A 20,301-nucleotide genomic window follows, 5' to 3' on the forward strand; every position below is an offset into this window, starting at 1 on the left:
ACAGTTCCTCCACTTTTCAACCTCGTATTCATCATCTCCATCATCATACCAGTGTCTACATACGTGAAAACGGCACGTTTCTAAGATATGTGGTTAAAAAGACGAGAAGAAAAGTCCTAAAAAATGCTTCTCTGTGACATAACAGTGTAGGATTAAAAGCTTTTTTTTAAACTGATTTTCAAAACCTGCAACAAGTTTCTAGCAAGAGGGAGGATATTTTCTTGCTCCCCATGACACCATGTCATCGTGTATAACTCTATAAATGTATTTAAATGTTTTTACAAATGTAGACAATGGAATTGTGCTGGAGTAAATGAAAATGAAAAATGAAAATGAGATTGAAAAGTGGTGGAGTTGTGCACTAACTGGAGGCGTGCACTAACTGGAGGAATGCACTAACTGTAAGTCGCTCTGGATAAGAGTGTTTGCTAAATGACTAAAATGCTATTTTATTTCCCTATTCTCACTTAAAATAAAAGTCCTCATCCTTAATATTGCACTGCTACCATCTTGTCTTGCTTCCTCACCGAATCCACCACTACAAGAGTACCCCATCACAAAACGTTCTCCTTTGACGTTTGTGTTTCTTCCTGTGTGAGAACACAAGACACCTGGATATCTCAATTTAATTTTGTTAAATCTTATGACTTTTAGTGACAGTATCTTCCTAGCTTCTCCTTATTTAGCACAGTGCACACCCCACCACAGCAATGCAGGTGTCAGCTTCAACAAGCCTCTCACTAAAGGTTACAGGAAGAGGGCATGCAATAGGACATGAAACGATCACTTTTGATTTCCAGTAAATGAACTCAATACAGCATAGTAGAGTATGTATTCCTCCATTCGCCCACAGTGCAGCCGAGCCGTGTTTGATATGGAGAAGGTGTTGCAGTTCAGCTGTTTGTGGTGCTCTAAAGCAGTGGAGGCTGAACATCCTTCCTGGCTGTCAAGGGTGCAGTCTGAGTGTGTGTGTGTGGTCAGCCCACACGGCGCTACACTGTTGTACGGTCTTACTCATCAGCCATAACAGCTCTGGTCGCACAGAGCAGGCATATGAAGCTGAGTGTCAGTTTACCGGAGCTGAGGCATGAGTTGGTCGAGTGATCTTGCTCCTCGTGGCCGATGTGAGCAAAACGTTTAAACAGGTTAACGATCAGACTGAATACCAGGGCGTGTTCTCAAAGCATGCGCAGACCAGCTGGCAAGTGTCTAAACAGATATTTTCAATCTATCCTTGTCCCAGTCTGTAATCTCAACATGTTTCAAGCTGACCACCATTGTCCCTGTTCCCAATAGCTCCAAGTTAACCTGCCTAAATGACTATCGCCCTGTATCACTCACATCTGTAATTATAAAGTGCTTTGAAAGGCTGGTCATGACACACATCAACACCATCATCTCAGACACCCTAGACCCACTCTCATTCGCATACCATCCCAACAGATCCACAGATGACGCAATCTCAATTGCACTTCACACTGCCCTCTTCCACCTGGAAAAGAGAGGAAATAACTGTAAGAATGCTACATAGACTACAGCTCAGCCTTTAACACCATAGTCCCCTCCAAGCTCATCACCAAGCTAGTTGACCCTGGAACTGAACCCCTCCCTCTACAACTGGATCCTGGACTTCCTGACGGGCCGGCCCCAGGTGGTGAGGGAAGGCAACAACACATCCGCCACGCTGACCCTCAGCATGGAGGCCACTCAGGGGTGTGTGCTTAGTCCCCTCCTGTACTCCTTGTTCACCCACGACTGCGTGACCACGCACTACTCCAACACCATCATCAAGTTTGCTGACGTCACGACAGTCGATCACCGACAACGATGAGTCTGCTTACAGGGTGGAGATCAGACTTAGCAGTGAGGTGCCAGGACAACAACCTCTCCCTCAACGCCAGTAAGACCAAGGAGCTGATAATGGAGCGGGTGCTGTTGTGGAGTGAGTCGAGAGTTTCTTGGCGTCCACATCATTTAGGACTTATCATGGTCCACACACACCCGCGCTGTCGTGAAAAAGGCACGGCAGCGTCCCTTACCCCTCAGGAGGCTGAAAATATTTGGCATGGGCCCTCGGGATCCTCAAAGTTATACAGCTGCACCATCGAGAGCATCTTGACTGGCTGCATCACCACTTGGTATGTCAAATGCACCGCCCTTGACCTCCAAAGCGCAAACTATCTTGCACTGACCCTACGCACATTTACTAGACATATATACAGTTGAAGTCGGAAGTTTACATACACAAACTCGTTTTTCAACCATTCCACAAATTTCTTGTTAACAAACTATAGTTTTGGCAAGTTGGTTAGGACATCTACTTTGTGCATGACACAAGTCATTTTTCCAACAATTGTTTACAGATTATTTCACTTATAATTCACTGTATCACAATTGCAGTGGGTCAGAAGTTGACATACACTAAGTTGACTATGCCTTTAAACAGTTTGGAAAATTCCAGAAAATGATGGCTTTAGAAGCTTCTGAGAGGCTAATTGACATCATTTGAGTCAATTGGAGGTGTACCTGTGGATGTATTTCAAGGCCTACCTTCAAACTCAGTGCCTCTTTGCTTGACATCATGGGAAAATCAAAATAAATCAGCCAAGACCTCAGAAAAAAAAATGGTAGACCTCCACAAGTCTGGTTCATCCTTGGGAGCAATTTCCAAATGCCTGAATGTACCACGTTCATCTGTACAAACAATAGTACGCAAGTATAAACACCATGGGACCACGCAGCCGTCATACCGCTCAGGAAGGAGACACGTTCTGTCTCCTAGAGATGAACGTACTTTGGTGCGAAAAGTGCAGATCAATCCCAGAACAACAGCAAAGGACCTTGTGAAGATGCTGGAGGAAACCGGTACAAAGTATCTATATCCACAGTAAAACGAGTCCTATATCGACATAACCTGAAAGTCCGCTCAGCAAGGAAGAAGCCACTGCTCCAAAACCGCCATAAAATAGCCAGACTTCGGTTTGCAACTGCACATGGGGACAAAGATTGTACTTCTTGGAGAATTGTCCTCTGGTCTGATGAAACAAAAATAGAACTGTTTGGCCATAATGACCATCGTTATGTTTGGAGGAAAAAGGGGGAGGCTTGCAAGCCGAAGAACACCATCCCAACTGTGAAGTACGGGGGTTACAGAAAGAAAGAAATAACATCTGAAATAAATCATTCTCTCTACTATTATTCTGACATTTCACATTCTTATAAAAAAGTGGTGATCCAAACTGACCAAAGACAGGGAATTTTTACTAGGATTAAATGTCAGGAATTATGTAAATATATTTGGCTACGGTGTATGTAAACTTCCAACGTCAAGTGTGTGTGTGTGTGTGTGTGTGTATATATATACTCTCGCACACTACATTAACACTCCCACACAAAACGCACACATACACTACATATGCAAACACACATAACACACACACATGCATGCAGACACAACACAAACACACATACATATTAGACACACACGCACTCACACACACTCATCATTTGCTGTTGCTACTCTGTTCCTTATTTTACTCGTATTATTATCTATCCTGATGCCTAGTCACTTTACATTGCTCAACATTTTCTTAACATTTGTCATTAGTTAGTTCAGTTCATTTGTATTCGCTTTCGTCGGCTGCATATTTTCTGCCACTCAAGAAATCTGTACTTCATTTTGACTCTTTTGCCAAGGATGCTTTAGTTGTGCAATTTTACATCTAACTAAGGTGTTTGGTGCAGTATTTCTCAAGATTTTCTTTTTGCGATGTGTTGTCTTTATGTAAACAATGTCTCACTGTCATAGCTATTGGATAGAGAGCAATCACCGCCACTGTTCACCCCATGTTAGTGGGCAAATGGACATCGTCAAATCAGAACCCAACCTTCATTTACCCGTTGTCACGCACAGATTCTCCAAACTCACTTTTAGATGAGACTTTATGACAAATTATCCCATTTACACTTTGTAAATCAATTTTGTCGCTAGAATAACTGTTTCTGACTCATCGACGCCACAGGCTGTTTATAAAGGCAGTCGCTCTTTTAAAGCAACATCAAAACCAGTGTGTGCCTGTGCATTCAGTTTACGTATGTATGAGAGAGCATTAACACTCAAGTAAACGGCTCATCAAGGAACCGTGAACTCTATTACCAGAGTTATTTTAGTGCAACCGTTCACCCACTCCCCCCCCAGCCCGCCTCTGACACTCCCCCTCCAACAAGTCTGCCTCGGCTGCCTGGCTGTGACACACATTCTCCCTCCACATGAACCGCTCTGTTGTTGCTCGCTCTCTCTCTCGCTCGGGCCACACATGGACTAAAAGTTAGACAGACAAGCTGAGGAAAGGCGTGGATGGTTATTTACCTGCTTCCATCAGGTTGTATTTTGAATCATGACTATTTAATTGACTTGTGTATACTGTGGTCTTGCCAAATGTGATGTTGTTATTGCTTATACTCTTTCTAATGCAGTGCTGTATCTTTTTGTCCCTTGAGGGCTTCAGTTGGTGTGGATATAGTGTATCAGTGTACAGTGTGATCTGCTGTTTGATTTTCCACAGGAGGCTGTACGCTGCCAGAGAAGGGTTTGTTGATAGAACAGAGGCATTGTGGTGGAAAAACAACAAGTGTTTGGATAAATGATAAAGCTGGTCTGATTGTGCTCTTTGAAGGGTGTCACTCACTCTGTCACTCTTGAATGTTTTGGGAGGTTCTCTACAATACACATTGATTCTCATGTATTTTCTGAGAACAGCTTAGGAAGTACAGCCAGAGTAGGAACAGCTGTTGCGTATACTGGTTCATAGTCTAAGGCTGAGATTGTCAGTCGTAACATTCCGTTGTGCTTTTTCTTTTTGAGTTGTAGGTGAGAAGACGTGTACAGACCTGTTTTTGTACGGTGGTATATTTGAAAAAAGACATATTGAAATGGCTTCATTTACTCTGAATGAAATGACACTGTACTCAGAGGAAAAATGCATTTGGTTCGTTTTGAACTGTACACCCTGTCAAGACAGAGGGGTTTTGTGCATTACACAAACCATATCTGTTTTTCATGAAGTGAGTTCACAAAAAATTACCAACCGTAAAGTTGGTTGCCAACCATTTGCAGTCAAAGGAAACTAACTATATCTGGTTGTACTGTGCTGAAGTAGATATTGCTTTCTCTGAAAGATGGACAGTATTAGGCGAGAGATCTGTTGTACGTTTTCCCAGGAGCCCCTAGCAGTTTGGCTGTGTAGGGTTCGATGACAGACAGACAGAGACAACTTTGGACTTGCAGTGGCATTGTTTTCCCACACTGATCGACAGACCAGGGGGCATTATCACTCGGTCCGCCTCTCCTCGTTCCGCCTCTACAGTTCATATTACATTTCAGAGCATGGTAATCTGTGGAAATACCAGACTCCGTATGTACTAAGTGTGGTATCTGACACAAATCAACTGTCATCCATGTGCAGCAACAGATGTTTGGTGACGGTGTTTCCAAGAATGACAGGGGCTGGTTTCAGACATGCACAATGGGCCTGTCGGGCAACAGTTGTACCTCATGATACTCATTTTAGGGTTACGCTATAAGGTATGCGTGTAATGTAGGCTAACCTAGAACAGCTGTAGAGTAGTGTACACAACATTGGGGAAATTTCTTTAAAAAATAGTATTGTAGAAGAGATGTAACAAAGTGATGTGAAATAACTTGCTGATAGATCACAATCCAATTAGGGTAATCATGTGGAAAATTGAAATTACTCAATGTTCTTTTGACTAATTGTGACTAATTGCGCATTTGTATGGGCATTGAGGAAGGTGGGAAAGATCAGTATTTTAGAACTGCAGCCTACAGTAGTTGTTAAAGAGTAGAAGAGAGTCAGTGTAATGATATCATGGCTATGTTCATCAAGCATACAGGTACATAGGAAAACATCAATATACAGTACCAGACAAAGGTTTGGACACACCTACTCATTCCAGGGTTTTTCTTTATTTTTACTATTTTCGAGATTGTAGAATAATAGTGAAGACATCAAAACTATGAAATAACACATATGGAATCATGTAGTACACTTTTTTGGTTAACAAATCAAAATGAAGTTTATATTTGAGATTCTTCAAAGTAGCCACCCTTTGCCTTGATGACATCTTTGTACAGTCTTGGCATTCTCCGAACCAGCGTCATGGGGTAGTCACCAGGAATGCATTTCAATTAACAGGTGTGCCTTCTTAAAAGTTAATTTGTGGAATTTCTTTCCTTAATGCATTTGAGCCAGTCAGTTGTTGTGACAAGGTAGGGGTGGTATACAGAAGATAGCCCTATTTGGTAAAAGACCAAGTCCATATTATGGCAAGAACAGCTCAAAAAGGAAAGAGAAATGACAGGCCATCATTACTTTAAGACATGAAGGTCAGTCAATCCAGAAAATGTTAAGAACTTCGAACGTTTCTTCAAGTGCAGTCACAAAACCCATCAAGCGCTATGATGAATCTAGCTCTCATGAGGACCGCCACAGGAAAGGAAGACCCAGAGTTACCACTGCTGCAGAGGATAAGTTTATTAGAGTTACTAACCTAAGAAATTGCAGCCTAAATAAATGCTTCACAGAGTTCAAGTAGACACATCTCAACATCAACTGTTCAGAGGAGACTGCGTGACTCAGGCTTTCATGGTCGAATTGCTGCAAAGAAACCACTACTAAAGGACACCAATAATAAGAAGAGACTTTTTTGCGCCAAGAAACACGAACAATGGACATTAGACCGGTGGAAATCTTTCCTTTTGGTCTGATGAGTCCAAATTTGAGATTTTTGATTCCAACTGCCGTGTCTTTGTGAGATACAGAGTAGGTGAACGGATGATCTCTGCATGTGTGGTTTCCACCGTGAAGCATGGAGGAGGAGGTGTGGGGGTGCTTTGCGGATGACAATGTCTGTGATTTATTTTGAATTCAAGTCACACTTAACCAGCATGGCTACCACAAAATTCTGCAGCGATACGACATCCCATCTGGTTTGCGCTTAGTGGAACTATCATTTGTTTTTCAACAGCACAATGACCCGACACACCTCCAGGATGTGTATGGGCTATTTGACCGAGAGGGAGAGTAATGGAGTGCAGCATCAGATAACCTGGCAACCAATAAGCCAACCTCAACCCAATTGCCATGATTTGGGATGAGTTGGACCGCAGAGTGAAGATAAAGCAGTCAGCAAGTGCTCAGCATATGTGGGAACTCCTTAAAGACTGTTGGAAAAGCATTCCTCATGAAGCTGGTTGAGAGAATGCAAAGAGTGTGCAAAGTTGTCAGGGCAAATGGTGGCTACTTTGAAGAATCTAATATATCTAAAATATATTTTGATTTGTTTACCACTTTTTTTGGTTACTAGATGTGCTATTTTATAGTATTGATGTCTTCCCTATTATTCTACAATGTAGAAAATAGTAAAAATAAAGAAAAATCCTTGAAAGATTAGGTATGGCCAAACTTTGACTGGTACTGTGTATATATACACACATCAGTACATGTACAATTGAAGTCGGAAGTTTACATACACCTTAGCCAAATACATTTAAACTCAGTTTTTCACATTCCTGACATTTAATCCTAGTAAAAATTCCCTGTCTTAGGTCAGTTATGATCACCACTTTATTTTGAGAATGTGAAATGTCAGAATAATAGCGAGAGTGATTTATTTCAGCTTTTACTTACTTTGTCACATTCCCAGTGGGTCAGAAGTTTACATACACTGAATTAGTATTTGGTAGCATTGCCTTTAAATTGTTGAACTTGGGTCAAACGTTTCGGGTAGCCTTCCACAAGCTTCCCACAATAAGTTGGGTGAATTTTGGCCCATTCCTCCTGATAGAGCTGGTGTAACTGAGTCAGGTTTGTTGGCCTCCTTGCTCGCACACGCTTTTTCAGTTCTGCCCACATATTTTTCTATGGGATTGAGGGCTTTGTGATGGCCACTCCAACACCTTGACTTATTTGTCCTTAAGCCATTTTGCCACAACTTTGGAAGTATGCTTGGGGTCATTGTCCATTTGGAAGACCCATTTGCGGCCAAGCTTTAACTTCCTGACTGATGTCTTGGGATGCTGCTTTAATATATCCACATACCTTTCCCATCCTCATGATGCCATCTATTTTGTGAAGTGCACCAGTCCCTCCTGCAGCAAAGCACCCCCACAACATGATGCTGCCACCCACGTGCTTCACGGTTGGGATGGTGTTCTTCGGCTTGCAAGCATCCCCCTCTGACCTCCAAACATAAATATGGTCATTATGGCCAAACAATTCTATTTTTGTTTCATCAGACCAGAGGACAATTCTCCAAAAAGTACGATCTTTGTCCCCATATGCAGTTGTATTTCAGAACGTTTCCCTCAGAACACCCTCAATTTGTCGGGGTATGAACTACAAAGTGTCGAAAGTGTTCCACAACGGTGCTGGCCCATGTTGACTCCAATGCTTCCCACAGTTGTATGAAGTTGGCAGGAGGTCCTTTTGGTGGTGGACCATTCTTGATACACACGGGGAAACTGTTCAACGAGGAAAACCCCAGCAGCGTTGCAGTTCTTGACACACTCAAACCGGTGCGCCTGGCACCTACTACCATACCCCGTTCAAAGGCACTTAAATATTTTGTCTTCCCCGTTTTCCCTCTGAATGACACACATACACAATCCATTTCTCAGTTGTCTCGAAGCTTAAAACCCCTTCTCTCTACACTGATTGAAGTGGGTTTAACAAGTGACATCAATAAGGGATCGTAGCTTTGACCTGGTCAGTCTAGGTCATGGAAAAAGCAGGAGTTCCTAATGTTTTGGACACTCAGTGTATAGGCATACTGACTGACTACTAAACTGGAGATAGGGGGATAACAATGAAATTGTGGTGAACAATAACCATCACTGATACTGCTGTTTTAGTGCTGCCTTGAGCCATTGATCAGAGTTCAGCCCTGTGTTATCCTGCCCTTTGTTGTCCTGTGCTGAGTGACACCACAGTATAGGGGAAAGAATTATGGACCAGGCCAGGCTTCTGCTCTTATCCTGGACCGATGGGTCACTGGTCCAGTCTGTCTGCCCATTCTGTCTAGTCTGTGAGAAACCTCAGTTGCCCTCTGCTACAGATGAGCAGTTGAAATTTCCCTCCATAAATTACAGTAGCCGGTGCTATTCGCCATGCTAGCTATGTTGACATGGCTGTGGAAATAGTGTGCTCTCTGAGCTCCCATCAGGCTGTGCCAGCTAGCCAGGCTGTTCCAGTGCCTCCCTCCCTGTAGTGTTGTGCTGAAGCTCAATGAATGGATGTTTATGTCAAGGGAGGGAGAGAGGAGACAGACCTATATAGGGATGGAGAGAGGAGACATGTAGAGCACAGAGCACTATGTTTGTGAAATCAGCCTACGGTGCGTCATTTCTGCAATCTGAATTATTCCTCTCCATATCTGTCAACAGACCTTCAGGCAATATTTCAGTTCACTGCACATCCATTATGTAAGGGTAGCTTAGTTATTTGACACTGTCCTAGAGGACGACCTAGCCTGGGAGAGTTAACGCAGTCTAGATCAGGCATTTTCTCAGGGGCTTTCTAGGACACGTCCAAGTCTCCCTATCCACAGGGGGATTTATCATCAAGACAAGTGCCCTCAGCGGATCTAAGGGAGATGTATCCATAGACATGCCAAGAGGGTGACATTTTACTTTTGATTACAGTGGGAGGAAAAGTATACATTTAAGGTCGTGCTGTGAGCTCCATTATCCTCATTGGAGTGTTTACCAAACCGAGGGCAGCAGCATGAAGGCATCATTCTTGACAGTCCCTATTACCACGCACTATGCGACGCTGGAGGACAAGAGCTCCATGGCTATTTTTTTCCTCCTGACCTTTGTACGTTTTACATGTAAATATTTAATTGAATAGGTTAGTTATGGTGATATTTTCCAGTGGTGGTATTTGCTGGCTGTAACCCCCCCCCCACTTCTCTTTTTCCATGGAGGATGAAACCGAATAACAGCTCAACTGTTTTTCTCTGCTGTCGCGTCAACTTCTCCGCTGAAAGGAAAGTCAATAATCTACTAATTACTAAGAGTAAGACATTCTGACTCAACGTTGGGCTCACAGCAGAGTGACTTCATTTGCAGGTTGAATTGAGGTTTGTCTGTCAAAACAGTGCCTTAAAGGCTGGGCTCGAGGCCTAAGGTCCATAACTCAGAATGGAAACAAAAACAGTCCTCTGTTTCTCAGGTCCGCTGGTAAACACACTCTAACCTAATTTATTTTTTACTGACACTCCCTCTCGACTCCATTCTCTCACACCATACTGTCAACATGGCTCAGGCTCACACTGAGCACAGCTCGCATACCGCACTGTACTGCTTCTTTGCAGGGACGTTTGAAAGCTACCACAGTGAGAGTGACTTGCATCTTTGGTTAATCCGTTTTGTGACATATTTAAACGTTAGAAAGGAGCATCTTCATGGAAACAACAAAAAAAAAAAATCCTCCCCTGAACATTTCAGTGCACTTACGATACGGTTCACATTTAGGCTGCTTCTATCTGAGGGTACCTTGAATGGATTATTGTACATTTGTTTGTAACTGATTTGGTGATTTAACTCCTGCATTTGTTGAACCTTAATGGGGCAACTAATCACTTTTCAGCTGCTTTGGGTGATCGGGTAAATCCTAAGGCTATAGGCATGTGCAATGTATCACAGCAGCAGTCTTAACAAGACCCATTCAAATCTCCCTCAGTTCAAATAACATCACTCTACTGAGGGTCATAACAAAGCCATAACATTTACAGTACAACTGTAGATGTGATTACACTCGTTTCTGGCCACACAGGTAGTCCCCCTAGATGGTTTGAGGCATGAAACTTTGTTAGAATCTGGTACTGTCGATCTCATTTACATTCGCCCCTGCGGTATTAATGCATTTAACAGACCAGGATGTCCAGATCGATCAGGAGCCGGAGCAGTGGGGGCACACACTTGGCCTGATGCCCATCCTAACCCAGGCACATTGACCTGGATGATGGCTCCATGATACCGGCCTCATTGGAGCACGCCTCAGTAATCTAGAGGAACAGGTGGTTACCCAGCTCGGACTGGGTTGATGAGCTGGTGGGCTTATGCCTCAACCCAGCATGCATGGAGAGCTACCCTCCTATTGGTTTTCACTCCAACCCCAGTTGTAACTAACTTGATTCAGCTTAACAACTGGCTAATTATTAGAATGAGCTACGCTATATTAGGGTTGGAGTGAAAACCTACAGGACGGTAGCACTCCAGCACAGGGTTGGAGATGCCTGGTCTATGGTCTTCTCTCTCTCTCTCTCTTCCTCTCCCCCTCCGTTCTCTCTCACTGGTGCACACACACTCTCTCCCTCTCTATCTGTGAGGCATGGCAGGAGGTAGTCTCTTTTGACTATCTGTGATGTGTACATGTGGAGCCTGGCGGGATGCAGCGGGAGGCAGCCGCAGTGAGAGAGCAGCCAGGGGGATATAAACAGAGGGGGTGCTATAAATAACCCAGTACTCTTCCTGTCCCACGTCATATACAGTTGAAGTCGGAAGTTTACATACACTTAGGTTGGAGTCAATTAAACTAATTTTTCAACCACTCCACAAATTTCTTGTTGACAAACTAGTTTTGGCAAGTCGGTTAGGGCATCAACTTTGTGCATGACACAAGTAATTTTCCCAACAATTATTTACAGACAGATTATTTCATTTATAATTCACTGTGGGTCAGAAGTTTACATACACTAAGTTGACTGTGCCTTTAAACACATTGGAAAATTCCAGAAAATGGTGTCATGGCTTTAGAAGCTTCTGATAGGCTAATTGACATAATTTGAGTCAATTGGAGGTGTACCTGTGGATGTATTTCAAGGCCTACCTTCAAACTCAGTGCCTCTTTGCTTGACATCATGGGAAAATCAAAAGAAATCAGCCAAGACCGCAGAAAAAAATGGTAGACCTACACAACTCTGGTTCATCCTTGGGAGCAATTTCCAAACGCCTGACGGTACCACGTTCATCTGTACAAACAATAGTATGCAAGTATAAACACCATGGGACCACGCAGCCGTCATACTGCTCAGGAAGGAGACACGTTCTGTCTCCTAGAGATGAACGTACTTTGGTGCGAAAGTGCAAATCAATCCCAGAACAACAGCAAAGGACATTGTGAAGATGCTGGAGGAAACAGGTACAAAAGTATCTATATCCACAGTAAAGCGAGTCCTATGTCGACATAACCTGAAAGTCCGCTCAGCAAGGAAGAAGCCACTGCTCCAAAACCGCCATAAAATAACCAGACTACGGTTTTCAACTGCACATGGGGACAAAGATCGTAATTTTGGAGAATTGTCCTCTGGTCTGATGAAACAAAAATATAACTGATCAAATAAAATTTTATTTGTCATGTACACATGGTTAGCAGATGTTAATGCGAGTGTAGCGAAATGCTTGTATTTTTCCATAATGACCATCGTTATGTTTGGAGGAAAAGGCGGTAGGCTTGCAAGCCGAAGAACACCATCCCAACCGTGAAGCACGGGAGTTGCAGCATCATGTTGTGGGGGTGCTTTGATGCAGGAGGGACTGGTGCACTTAACAAAATAGATGGCATCATGAGGATGGGAAAGGTATGTGGATATATTGAAGCAACATCTCAAGACATCAGTCAGGAAGTTAAAGCTTGGTCGCAAATGGGTCTTCCAAATGGACAATGACCCCAAGCATACTTCCAAAGTTGTGGGAAAATGGCTTAAGGACAACAAAGTCAATGTATTGTAGTGTCCGTCACAAAGCCCTGACCTCAATCCTATAGAAACTTTGTGGGCAGAACTGAAAAAGCGTGTGCGAGCAAGGAGGCCTACAAGCCTGACTCAGTTACACCAGCTCTGTCAAGAGGAATGGGCCAAAATTCAAACTTATTGTGGGAAGCTTGTGGAAGGCTACCCGAAACGTTTGACCCCAAGTTTAACAATTTAAAGGCAATGCTACCAAATACTAATTGAGTGTAAACTTCTGACCCACTGGGAATGTGATGAAATAAGTAAAGGCTGAAATAAATCATTCTCTCTAATAAATCATTCTGACATGTCACATTCTTAAAATAAAGTGGTGCTCCTAACTGACCTAAGACAGGGAATTTTTACTAGGATTAAATGTCAGGAATTGTGAAAGCCAAATATATTTCATTTCAGTTAAGGTGTATGTAAACTTCCGACTTCAACTGTGCACTACGTGATCGACGAACATTTAATTCCAAAATCATGGGCATTAATATGGAGTTGGTCCCCTCCCTCCTTTGCTGCTATAACGGTCTTCACTCTTCTGGGAAGGTTTTGCTGCGGGGGACATGCTTCCATTCAGCCACAAGCATTACTGACGTCGGGCACAGATGTTGGGCGATTTAGGTCTGGCTCACAGTCGGCATTCCAATTCATCTCAAAGGTGTTCGTGGGGTTGAGGTCAGGGCTCTGTGCAGGCCAATCAAGTTCTTCCACACCAATCTCGGCAAACCATTTCTGTATGGACCTCACTTTGTGCACAGGGGCGTTGTCATGCTGAAACAGGAAAGGGCCATCTCCAAACTGTTACCATAAAGTTAGAAGCACAGTATCATATATGCCGTAGCATTCAATGGAACTAAGGGGCCTAGCCCGAACCATGAAAAACAGCCTCAGACCATTATTCCTCCTCCACCAAAATGTACAGTTGGGACTATGCATTCGGGCAGGTAGTGTTCTCCTGACATCTGCCAAACCCAGATTTTTCAGTCAAACTGCCAGATGGTGAAGTGTGATTCATCACTCCAAAGAAGACTTTTCCACTGCTACGGAATCCAATGACGGCGAGCTTTACACCACTCCAATCTACGCTTGGCATTGTGCATGGTGATCTTAGGCTTGTGTGCGGCTGCTTGGCCATGGAAACCCATTTCATAAAGCTCCAGACAAACAGTTATTGTGCTCACTTTGCTACCAGAGGCAGTTTGGAACTTGGTAGTGAGTGTTGCAACCGAGGACAGACTATCTTTACGCGGTTCAGCACTCGGCAATCCCGTTCTGTGAGCTTGTGTGGCCTACCACTTCAGGACTGAGCCGTTGTTGCTCCTAGATATTTCCACTTCACAATAATAGCACTTGCAGTTGTCCAGGGCAGCTTTAGCAGGACAAAAAAATTATTAACGGACTTGTTGTAAAGGTGGCATCCTATGACGGTGCCACGTTGAAAGTCACTGAGCTCTTCAGTAAGACCATTTTACTACTAATGTTTGTCTATGGAAATTGCATGGCTGTGTGCTCCATTTTATACACCTATCAGCAATGGGTGTGGCTGAAATAGCCAAATCTGCTAATTTGAAGGCGTATATAGTGTATCTAGCTACCCACTAATCTTCCACAGAGTAGAGTAGATCCCCAGTTCCTCCACCCTTATCTGATTCTGGTTCCCCATGTTGTCCCAGCAGTGTTGCTGTTAAAGGTAGACTGATATTGTGCACGCTATCCAGGTTAAGTGTCCAGTGTTAACACCACTGTCTGTGGTATTTGTTTAAATGTAAATCAGCACTTTGGATGGTGTTTTCCACCCCTCTTGTCACTTTGTCTCATTGAATGTTTAGTTTAAATAATTTTTTATTTTATTTATTTAACCTTTATTTAACTATGCAAACCCTAACCAGGACGACACTGGGCCAATTGTGCGCCGCCCTATGGGACTCCCGATTTACGGCCGGTTGCGATACAGCCCGTGATCGAACCAGGGTCTGTAGGGACGCCTCTAGCACTGCGATATAAGCTGCATTGAAGACGAATTCCAAGGAAGGACCAATGGAGGAATAAAACTAAACCTAAAGTCTAAATATATACTATGAATATATAATGTAAATACATATTTAAATATCCCTGTCACTTTTTGCATTCTATACAAAGAGCCAACAATACCACACTGTAAGAGCCACAGCAGTACTGAAATCAACATTGTTTTGGAAGAATGTATGCGCGTGTGGTAATGCGCTGTGGTTTCATTTGGGTTTATATTTACAATGGACCTATCCAGCTTTTGCCTGTACAATACAGTATGGCGTTAGCATTACAACAGCTTCAAACACTGACTCCACTAGAATACAGTATGTATACTTCAGCGATAAATGCCCTCCAGACCCCAGCTGTTATACTACCTGTCCCAGTCGCATACAGTTCTGTATTATTCACAATACCTTTCATCTTTTGCTGCATTCCTCCATTTTACTTGCTAGGTATTAGATGTAGTAGAGGTACTTTAGGGTTTTTTTAACAACTGATGCTGGGTCAGTCTACACTCTGTTAGTCAAATTGTTTTAGTCACATGCGCCGAAATGCTTATTTACGAGCCCCTAACCAAAAGTGCAGTTTTCCCCAAAAAATATGGATAAGAATAAGAGATAAAATTAACAAGTAATTAAAGAGCAGCAGTAAAAAAAAATAACAATATATACAGGGGGGTACCGGTGTGGGGGCACCGGTTACTTGAGGTAGTATGTACATGTAGGTAGAGTTATTAAAGTGACTATGCATAGATTACAACAGAGAGTAGCAGTGGTGGGGTGGGGGCAATGCAAATAGTCTGGGTATCCATTTGACTAGATGTTCAGGAGTCTTATGGCTTGCGGGGTAGAAGCTGTTTAGATGCCTCTTGGACCTAGACTTGGAGCTCCGGTACCGCTTGCCGTGCGGTAGCAGAGAGAACAGTCTATGACTAGGGTGGCTGGAGTCTGACACCGCCCGGTATAGAGGTCCTGGATGGCAGGAAGCTTGGCCCCAGGGATGTACTGGGCCGTTCGCACTACCCCCTGTAGTGCCGTGCGGTCGGAGGCCGAGCAGTTGCCATACCAGGCAGTGATGCAACCAGTCAGGATGCTCTCGATGTTGCAACTGTAGAACTTTTTTGAAGATCTGATGACACATGCCAAATCTTTTCAGTCTCCTGAGGGGTTATAGGTTTTGTCGTGCCCGCTTCACGACTGTCTTAGTGTGCTTGGACCATGTTAGTTTGTTGGTGATGTGGACACCAAGGAACTTGAAGCTCTCAACCTGCTCCACTACAGCCCCGTCGATGAGAATGGGGGCGTGCTCGGTCCTCCTTTTCCTGTAGTCCACAGTCATCTCCTTTGTCTTGGTCACGTTGAGGGAGAGGTTGTTGTCCTGGCACCACACGGCCAGGTCTCTGACCTCCTCCCTATAGGCCGTCTCGTCGTTGTCGGTGATCGGGCCTACCACTGTTGTGTCATCGGCAAATATAATGACGGTGTTGGAGCCGTGCCTGGCTATGCATATCCCGATCCATATCAGGCAATGGGAAGAGCCTGTGACTAATTCATCTACCAGTGATGGAGTGCATAATGCTAACAGGACTGTGTGTGTAAGCCTATCTATATTTATGTATTTTTGAAACGTGTCTGTGTGTATGGTACTGTGTGTGTTTCCCCCCCCCCCCCCGGATGCATTGTATTTCAAATTGATTTGTTTGGGAGTCCATGGGACTGGCCATCGTGACAGTGTTGTGCCGTAGAAAACCCAATGCTTTTAAGCAATTCTATTGCACAGCGTGCACTCACTGTGACGCACATACATAACGCTAAATGCACATATTTGAGAGGATGTAGGCCTAGAGAGGCTAACATTTTTAATGTGTTGAGCTAATTGTTTTGGTAACCAGTCTCTTTCCGTAACCTTGTTATCTATCTGTCAAAGGAAATGGGGGAAAGGAAATGATCAATCTAAAGGACTTGAGAGCTTGTGTTGTGTTTCGAGCTTATCTTAGCCATGGAGTCGATACAGTGACACTGCCCTAGAAGTTTAATCATAGCCACCTCAGGGGTTTGCTAAATGTATCTGTTGGCTACCGTACAGTATATTGTGACTACCTTGGCATAATAGTAATAGTGTCACTGATTCTAGATAAAACCATTCAAGAACAGGACTTTGATATTTATCATAGATTCTGGAGCTGGGAAGTCAAAACGTCTGTGGTTCTGTTTTGAAAGACTGTCGCATTTTCCCTGATCTATGATTTAAACGCTACTGTACGTAAATACAGCCACGTATGCTTGAGGCCTCAACCAGCTGACCTTTGACCCTGATTCCCAGAATGCTCCAGGGGTTGGAAACCCAGACTGGGAATACACACTGAAGAGATGGTTCATATTAGAGCCAGAAACCCTGTGCGCCGCTCGTGTGCCGGATGCCCGAAAAACTTTTCAGTATGTACTTCCAACATATTTGTTTAAAGGCCCAGTCCAGTCAAAAATGTGGTTTCTTATGTTTCGTATATACAGTATTTCCACACTATGAGGTTGGAATAATACTGAAAATGATGATCATGCCCATTTAGTGTAAGTTGTTTGAAAAGACTGCCTGAAATGTGTTGATGGGATGGGGTTTTGGCCTGTCTGGTGACATACCAGGCAGTAAATTAGTTAATAAACCACTCAGAACGTGTGTTCCAAATCTCTCTGCTAACAGCTAGTTTTCAATTTCCCCCTCCCCCTCCCCAGACCACTCCCAAACAGTCCGAGCAGAATTCTTGCTTGAGAAATTGCTCTTGCTATGAAGCTATTTTAGTTTTTATCAATTAAATATTTTTTTAAATCACATGTAGGTACTTAATTGTGACCCAGAAATTATTTGATGTTGAGATAAAAACAGCTGCATTGGACCTTTTGAAATATATGAATCTGACAGCTACATTACACAGTCAGGGGACATCAAGCTAATAGGCCTCAGTCCTGTTCACTTATGGTGAACTAAATCTCTGTATATTTGGAGATTTAGTAAATTCCATATCTAACAAATACAATGTCTCTCTGCACATACAGTGCCTTTGGAAAGTATTCAGACCCCTTCACTTTTTCCACATTTTGTTACGTTACAGCCTTATTCTTTTATCCTCAGCAATCTACACACAATACCCCATAATGACAAAGCGAAAATATCTTTATTTAAATGTTGCAAATGTATAAAAAATAAATAACAGAAATAACTTATTTACATAAGTATTCAGACCCTTTGCTATGAGACTCAAAATTGAGCTCAGGTGCATCCTGTTTACATTGCTCATCCTTGAGATGTTTCTAGAACTTGATTGGAGTCCACCTGTGGTAAATTCAAATGATTGGACATGATTTGGAAAGGCTCACACCTGCCTAATATAAGGTTCAATAATTGACAGTGCATGTCAGAGCAAACACCAAGCCATGAGATCGAAGGAATTGTCCGTAGAGCTCCGAGACAGGATTGTGTCAAGGCACAGATCTGGGGAAGGGTACCAAAAAATTATTGTAGCATTGATAGACCCCAAGAACCCAGTGGCCTCCATTCTTAAATGGAAGTTTGAAAACACCAAGACTTTCATAGAGCTGGCCTCCTGGCCAAACAATCGAGGGAGGTGACCAAAAACCCGATGGTCACTCTGACAGAGCTCTGGAGTTCCTCTGTGGAGATGGTTGCGCTTGTGGAAGGTTCTCCCATCTCTGCAGCACTCCACCAATCAGGCCTTTATGGTAGAGTGGCCAGACGGAAGCCACTCCTCATTGAAAGGTACATGACAACCCGCTTGGAGTTTTCCAAAAGGCACCTAAAGACTCTCAGACCATGAGAAACAAGATTCTCTGGTCTGATGAAACCAAGATTCAGCTCTTTGGCCTGAATGCCAAGCATCACGTCTGGAGGAAACCTGCCACCATCCCTACGGTGAAGCATGGTGGTGGCATCATCATGCTGTAGGAATGTTTTTCAGCTGCAGGGACTGGGAGACTAGTCAGGATCGAGGGAAAGATGAATGGAGCAAAGTACAGAGATCCTTGATGAAAAGCTGCTCCAGAGTGCTCAGGACCTCAGACTGGGGCGAATGTTCACCTTACAACAGGACAACGACCCTAAGCACTCAGCCAAGACAACGCAGGAGTGGCTTCGGGACAAGTCTCTGAAACCTGTTTTTGCTTTGTCATTATGGGGTATTGTGTGCAGATTGAGGGGAAAAAACAATTTTAATCAATTTTTGAATAAGGAAAAACTCAAGGGGTCTGAATACTTTCCGAAGGCAGTGTAGATGTATGTGTAAAAACCCTACAATGAGTTACCAGTAATTTACTGTATACAACATTTTGAATGTCTACTTTACGTACTGCAGCTGTAAGACCTGTGGATGAATCCCTGCGGTTAAAGCAAATGTTTGAATCATCTGCGACTGCCGTTAATCATTTTCCCACTAGGCCTTCTCATGTCTCTCTTCATGCTGCGTTACAGATGGATTAATGATGCTTGTGTGGCGGAAACAGTCTACTCAGCTTGGTCCTTTTATCCCCAGCCTTGGTCGTGCTTCTCTCCCCTCCACATCCCACCCCACCCACACTACCCTCTTGGCCATTTTTGTTATTACTTTATTTTCTGAATGTCTAATTAATTGAATAAGAGATGAGACGGATCAAAGGCTCCTTTGGCAGGTTCTAGGAATCCATTCAGATTGAAATGAGGAGTGTTGCTTTGTGTGTGTGTGTGTGTACTTTTTTTTTTTTTCAACGTCTCTCCTCCACAACCAGTCTTAATCACAAGAGAGGTAGAGCGACATGAGAGTATCCATGACATGTATAATAGTTCAAAGGAAAATAAGCCTTTCCATGCCCTATACATATGACACACTTAATGGTTCATCCTCAACACTTCATTAACAGGGGCCTTGGATCTGTCAGTCATAAACACTTCACCTATCTTCTTCATTTGTGGTTCGCATTAGCTGCCTGCCACAGGATGTAAGAAGACGCTGGGTCACTGACGTTGTTGCTTGTCTTCAGCTTGAATCAAAGCATCGACAGGCTAATGCTGCTGAGCACTTCTACTACTTCTACACATGTCACTTCCTGTGAAGGGTATCTGTATCAGTCTGTATGTAATCAGAGAAGGAGGCTTTGGGTGATTATGATGGTCTGAGATCAGTAATACAACAGCTTGGCATCCTGTGGAGGTTGCCTGAGCCCTGCCCCACTTCTCTACATCACAACTGTTTAGACGGTGGTTTATGAATTCACAATTCAGATTGTGTTATCTAAGTAAAGAAGATCAGAACAATGACTTCCTTTATGAAGTTGATATCCACCATTCCCTTTCATTGTTGGCAGAGGGAAATGCGTTGAATGGAGTTGAGGTTACTGGATAACGACGCATTCTTTGGTTCTGTCAAGTGGCGTATCTGATGAGGTGATTGAACAGAATTTTAGAGGCAGTTGCTAAATATATCCT

The 20,301-nt window shown here is 43.3% G+C and overlaps 1 protein-coding gene across 2 annotated transcripts in view; it reads left to right on the forward strand.

The window, feature by feature from the left end:
* The window catches only part of LOC120024934 (diacylglycerol kinase zeta-like), a 115,455-nt gene that overhangs the window by 39,031 nt on the left and 56,123 nt on the right, over positions 1 to 20,301 (forward strand). Inside the window, exon 1 of one of the 2 annotated variants that reach the window (XM_038969304.1) lies at positions 4,275 to 4,382. The exons of the other annotated variant lie outside the window; for it this stretch is intronic. The gene's annotated coding sequence lies outside the window, so the exon portion shown is untranslated. Of the gene's footprint in view, positions 1 to 4,274; positions 4,383 to 20,301 lie in introns of those variants that run through there. 2 annotated transcript variants of the gene reach the window in all.

Source organism: Salvelinus namaycush, chromosome 30, assembly GCF_016432855.1.
Source record: "Salvelinus namaycush isolate Seneca chromosome 30, SaNama_1.0, whole genome shotgun sequence".
Lineage (NCBI taxonomy): Eukaryota > Metazoa > Chordata > Actinopteri > Salmoniformes > Salmonidae > Salvelinus > Salvelinus namaycush.